General features: G+C 44.6%; 1 long non-coding RNA gene across 1 annotated transcript; it reads right to left on the bottom strand.

Annotated features, from left to right (window-relative positions):
* Positions 1–4,102: 4,102 nt before the first annotated feature.
* On the bottom strand, positions 4,103–5,426 carry LOC147731477 (uncharacterized). The gene is made up of 2 exons (XR_015308638.1): positions 5,302–5,426; positions 4,103–4,525 (listed from the first exon to the last, which is right to left on the bottom strand). It is a non-coding gene; the product is annotated as an uncharacterized LOC147731477 (long non-coding RNA).
* Between the last annotated feature and the right edge of the window lie 1,100 nt (positions 5,427–6,526).

Genomic DNA, 6,526 nt, shown 5'->3' with positions numbered 1-6,526 from the left:
CAAGTGGGTTAAAGTCCACTATTCCATCTACTTCCTTGAGGTATGGGGTGAGGGCCGGCCAGAGTTGGAGATAAGAGTAGAACTGTGTAACCTGTGCATGGCACGATCTGCTTGGAGACCTGTAAATGGGCATAGGTACTATTGTGACACCACATCATTAACCTGCAATATTCCTATGGCAAATAATTTCCTGAATCCCTCCAGATAAGAAACATCTGCATGCTTAGTCCCCACCAGAAAAGGGGTTTCCACTGTCAGGTTGTCATGCCACTAAATCAAGCATAAAGAGTTATGTAGAATGCGGATTGCCAATTGAGCGGCAGCTGGCATGTCCTTGGGAACACAGCCCCAAGCAGAAATAGTGTAGTGGCAACATTTGTCAATCATCCATCTCTAAGAGGCAAGTGTGCGGTCACCCTATAGTGCCAGTGGTTGACAGTGACCAGTTGTGGAGGATCTGTTGTCCATCTGCCCCAACCCTCCATCGAAGAGTTTTTTGTAACATTTCCCCAGGGTCACTACAGGAGACTTTAATCTCCCACAGAAAACTATGAATCAAGGTCCTACCCTTGCAAAAGAAGGATGGAGGCCAGAGGGACAATGTCATAAGAAGTATAATAGATTGGGAAGGGATTTCACTTTAGTGAATGACTTAGGGTCTACTAGGGATAAGGAGAGCAGGTTGCAATAGGCTAAGCCTCTCTGTAGGGCATCCAGCAAAGGTGGTTTGGGACCTTGCTATTTGCTGGATAATGATAATGGCATATATATTCTTCAATGCCGGAATTCCTCCAAGTGGTTGTATCTGAGATACCTCCTAGTGAACAAAATCTTGATTTCAGCCTATTTATTTTCAGACCTGACATCTGCCCAATCAGTGTAGAAATATAAGAATGAGTGGGCCTGTACTCCGGGGCTGGCCTAGGTAAACCAGCAGGTCATCTGTGTAAAGGAAGAGCCGGTCGGAGGGTCCAGCTCGCCAATGAAATCCCCTCATCTTTGTTTTTTTAAACATAATTTTTTATCTTATTTTAACACCTAATTATAACGTCGCTTTAAACATTGTTGTTTTTAGTGATTTTCTAGGTTTATCTTAACATAAACTAAGATCTTATTGTCATACTTGACTATAACATTGCTTTAACCTTTGTGTTGTTTAGGTTAATTTCTGATTTATTTTGATCATATTCAGCCAATTCCCCTCCAGTGCATGGCCAAAGGCAGCACGTACAGTGGGAGTACCATGGCACAACACAGGAGAGCCAAACTGAGTCCCCCAGATTAAACCTGCTACCTGCAGCATAATGTTTTTGTTTAGTTTTATTTTAGCCTATGTGTCCGTTTAGGTGATTACCTCAAGTGCCTGGATCTCAGGGTGTCCCTAACCTGCCCACTATACTGCTTTTTGAAAACTGTTTAGGTTGTGGCCAGCCAATCAGATCGCTCAGTACCGTTGGACTGCTCCTGCGGTACCGATATGGGTGACGGCGTGACGCAAGAAAAAGGGCCCTGTTTAAACAAAAATTCAGTACTGTGGGATTTCACAGACCACATTTTTAGAAAACATCTGAATGGATTCATACTAAATCACAAAAAGCATATTTTTCTGAATAAAGCTGTGACTTTTTTTGGGCAAATTTGGTGTAATTCCATTGAGTTCTTTTTTCATGTCCCTGGAGCAACGTTTCCTGTGAGAATTAACATAGACAATCACTGCTTAGGTAGATGAACTTTATTTTTGAAACGTTTCATGCAGATTCGTCAAACCAAAGTTTTTAGCAAAAGAAAAAATGTTCTTCTAATGGAAACTCTGACCCAATTATAACTACACAGAGGCAACCCAGACTCTGTACTGTAGATAGATAGATAGACGGATAGATAGATAGATAGATAGATAGATAGATAGATAGATAGATAGATAGATAGATAGATAGATAGATAGATAGATAGATAGATAGATAGATTGATTACTCCCCCTGGATATAAGAGTTCATTGTCAGTGTTGTCATAATACTTTGAATCTGCATGTCCTAACTCATTAGAGACGACACCTGCTATTCTCCTTTTGTCTGAAGGGTGTGCTTGCATTATTTACTTGGAGAGGTCTAAGCAGGTGTTTCACTCCAATAGTGAGAGGTTCACCTTAAGGACCCTTGAAAATTCAGGATCCTTAAATAAGTTATGTACACAGAATTTAACCGGTTACATGAGGAGGTATTATACGATCATGAGCCTTAAAATGCTTGCTAAGTTTCATGATTCCCATATGCAAAGAACGCATGTTATTTAAGGTAATACATCTGCACGTTTCCTGCATCTCGTAGTAAAGCATAGCCTCACTTTCAATATGGGCAAACAGAACTGTGATTTTAGGAAAATAACAAATTAAGGTGTATGTGTAAGTATCTTTATCTTCCATTCAAGGTCTTCTGGCAATCACTTCATGAGAAAATTCTGCCTCCTGCTCATTAGATAGTTTCCTTGAACTCATAGTTTCTGATGTGTTTATGCTACATCCATTTGTATTGATAGAAAAGTATATAAGAAGCATTTGTATTTGCATACATTTAGCATTACATGCTCCACTTGGCTTTTTGAGTGAGAGTTATGGTCAGTTGAAATGACAATTGTTGCCTTATTATGTGCTGTGCCTTTTTCTGTTTCCGCATTAAGCGCATATTAGACTTGTAGGTCTCCCGACGTGTTATTTTTTAGTTTAACACTAGTTTTGCTAGTCCCATACTGTGACTGAGTCTTTGTGCGCAATGGCTTGACTGGTGGAGAAGGCTGAACTAGAGGCGGTTGAGATATCGGAACATTTTTGTTCAAACATTACTGCCCATAAATCGACGAGGGGATTCCCATCAATTGAGGGCAAAGGTATACTAGTGATTGGAGCATGTCTCTTGCATGGTACAGAAATATATTTTATTCTTAAATTGACATAGAGGCTGCTGATGACGCAGGGATATTCGCTATGTATGCATAGATTGATCCTCCAAACCTATATGACCCTTATGTTTATATTGAGTTGCTGAATATAGAATATAAACACTGAAATGTTCATTGAAGTCTTAGGGCTCGATGTAGGTAAAGCCGAAATAGCGAGTTCTTAATAGCGAATGTTACCGTTTCGCTATTAAGAACTCGATATTTGCGGTTTAGATAAAAAAATCACTAAAAGTTAGCGATTCGTTAAAATTGGCTAATAAAAATACTGAATCCTCATTACAGAATCGGTATTACCGATTCCATATTACTGAATCGGTAATTAGTGAATCCGGTATTTCAAAAAATCGTAAAGCTGTGAATCAGCCAATCCTGTGCTTCCTGATGACCTCACAACTAGGAAGTGGCCAAACCCATGCAGCTACACTGATCCTGAAGCTGTTGGAGAGGCAGGGAGCAGGAGCAAAAGCACAGGAGCTGCACAGCTACCACCTAGCTGATACACCAAAACAGAACCATGGACTCACAGGAGATGGGGAAGGATGCTTGAGAAAGAAAGCGTAAATACACGTTAAGTGAGAAGGAATTGGAGACCCTAATAGAGGAGGTGGTGAAGGATCACGACCAACTCTTCGGTAAAAAGTCACTGCACGTCCCTGAGTCACAAAAACCTAACATTTGGCTAGTGATCCAGCAGAAATTCAATGCCATCGGCGTCACCCATCGCTCAACAGAGGACCTCAAGAAGCAATGGTATGATCTCCAGAAACGTGCCAAGGAGAGGATGACTGAACGGCTCAAACAAGCCAGAAAGACAGGTGGGGGGACATCAACAGCGCCTGCACCAACTGCATTGGAACAAATGGTGGAGTCCATCCTCCAGCCGGAGAGCGTCAGTGGCATCGGAGACGTGGACAGTTCAGCCACAGGGTCCAACAGATAAGGTAAGATGCATGCATAGCATGCTGTGCCCCCCTCCCTAACCCCAATCCCCCTGCAAGAATTCCACTGCCGAACTATGTTTTTCTTAAAATCAGCAATGCATCATGGGAGATGTAGTCCCTATCAACTAATAGCATATCAGTCAGTCCTCAAAAAGCATATGCATGTCACATACATCGTTAGATAAGCAAGCAGGGGACAGACAGCTAGATTGGCAGGCATGAAATTTATTTGTAGGCAAATGCTGCCAGACAGGTGAGTAATAGTACATTCTGCATCCACAGGCAAAACATTGCACCACGTTGCAGAAGGGGAGACAGAAGAGGCTTCCAGGGAGCAAAACACACTGCAGGAGGATGTCCTATCACCTGCTGACACCACACCACCATCACCACCACCACGAGCCAGGAGGTATACAGTGGGTAGCCTCCAGGAGATGGATGGCACAGAGGATGAGAGCCAGGGAGCACAACAGACCCAGCAGGATTATGATGTACACACATCTGTAACACAGTCCCCCATGGAGGTTGGCAACACAGGTGCACGAAGACGCTGACAAAGGGCACACAGTCCTGAGGCAGAGCAATCCAGTGTCTTCTCTGGTCTGGAGGGGAAGATGCTTAAAGTACAACACCTGCAAGGCAAAACAATGAGGGCAATTCAACGCCAGATGGTGGCAAACAATAAAAATATTAACAACATGAAGGAGGCCATATACTGCCTCAACAACACAGTGGCTGAGGACATGAAGGAGATGTCTGATGCTGTTAGGCTGTTATGCTGCAAGATTGATAGCGACCGTGGTGTGGTTCAAGGCGCAGGGACAGACAGAGACTGGAAGGGCACACTAAGGCAGTTAACAGGCTGTGCAATGCCACCCATGGGCTCAGCAGGTGCTCAGTGTCCATGCAATTTGAGGTGGCCAAGTGCAGCTTGATGTCACTCAGGGTTGGTAACAGTCACCAGTGCCTTGCAGGTGCTTCAGACCAACCAAATTGCTGCCACAGGATCGGGGGATGGGGCTGAGAGTGTGGAGGCAACAAGCCGCAGCAGCATCACCCCCCCCCCCCATTACACATTACAGGAGACCAGGAGGCGCAGTGGTAGGCACGGTTCAGCCGCAGGACACAGCACTGGGGAGGACAGTGTGCCAGCTGAACGCAGCAGTGCTGCGCGTGGGCGCAGAAGATAAGCACTGCAATCACAATCCATTGTGTGGTGGGTGACATAACCCATTTGACACAATGATGGGACTAGGGATGTTGCGTGGTGGAGTGACTATGCCATGTTTGGCTTGACCAGGCACTGTGAGGTCATCATAGTGTTGTGGTATGCTGTCCAATTGCCTGACTGAAGGTCAATTAAACACAGTCACACAATTGCAGTTACTAGCTTTGTCTCATTACTTACTCAGAAATAGTTGTGTGATCGCTGCCCGTCTCCCATCTGGTGCAGCTGTGATGCCTGCAGCGCTGTGCTGTGGCTGGGGACATTCCCTATCCTCAGATTCACTGATTTTCACGGGTGTTCCCCTCTTTGTTGCAAGGTTATGCAGCATGGCACATGTAGCTATTATTTTGCAGAAGATCAGGGGCCGGTACTGCCGTGCACCTCGACTTTTATGGAGGCAGCAGAACCTGCTTTTGAGGAGTCCAAATGTACTCTCCACCACATTGCCGGTAGATTTATGTGCCACATTATATCTCCTTTCACTTGGGGTAGATGGGTTGAGGTATGGAGTCAGGATGAAAGCACGAACCGCATATGCGCTATCACCTAAGCATAAAAGAAAGGAAAATTATTCACAGTCAGAAATCGCTGCATCAAATGTATACAAGCGGGTGTGTCACATGGATTTACCTAGCAGGTATCCTTCTCCAAATTCACCCCCAACAAGACGAGTATAGATACCACTGTTCCTGAAGATGTAGGAATCATGCGTGCTCACTAGGAATTTTGCAACTATGTTGTTGATGATGTGAGAAGCGTCACATGTGACCTGTACATTGATTGACTGTGTGGATTTGTGGTTGCAGTAGATGTACTCAGTCGCAGAGTGGGGCAGATTAGTATATGTGTCCCGTGAATGCACCCTATGACATGTGGGAACTGGGTCTTCTGATAAAAGGCCATCTTTGTCTTATGCAGTTCTGCCTGTGTGCTGGGGATTTGGATATAGTGTGGCATCCTTTGCAACATGGCATCCAGGAATGTATTGAAGAAACGTGACAGGCAACTCTGTGAGACACCACCTGCCACAGCTATTACCCTCTGGTAACTGCCGGATGCTAATAGGTGCAGGCAACAGAGTACCTGTACCTGTACATGTATAGGTATTGCGTGCGTCCTTGGTGTCTGGTGCTCCAGGTTTAGGTACAGGACCTGTATCAGGTCCAGGATGGTGTTTGGGTGTAGCCTGTACCTCTCATGGATTTCAGCCTCTGTCAGTTGAAATAATGTGATGCGCAATCTGTATTCGCGTTACTGTCGTCTCCAGATCCTTTTGCTGCAGCTCATATTTGTAACCGCCTTGCAGTGACATAGAGGGCCGCCGTTGTGTTTAGGCTGATGCATTCTGGGGCTGTTTATATGCTGTGCACCTGGTTACCACCTGCTTTGAGTTCGGAGTAATTTG

The sequence above is a fragment of the Lissotriton vulgaris genome, chromosome 2_1 (genome assembly GCF_964263255.1).
Source record: "Lissotriton vulgaris chromosome 2_1, aLisVul1.2, whole genome shotgun sequence".
Lineage (NCBI taxonomy): Eukaryota > Metazoa > Chordata > Amphibia > Caudata > Salamandridae > Lissotriton > Lissotriton vulgaris.
This window is presented reverse-complemented; position numbering and strand designations above follow the sequence as displayed.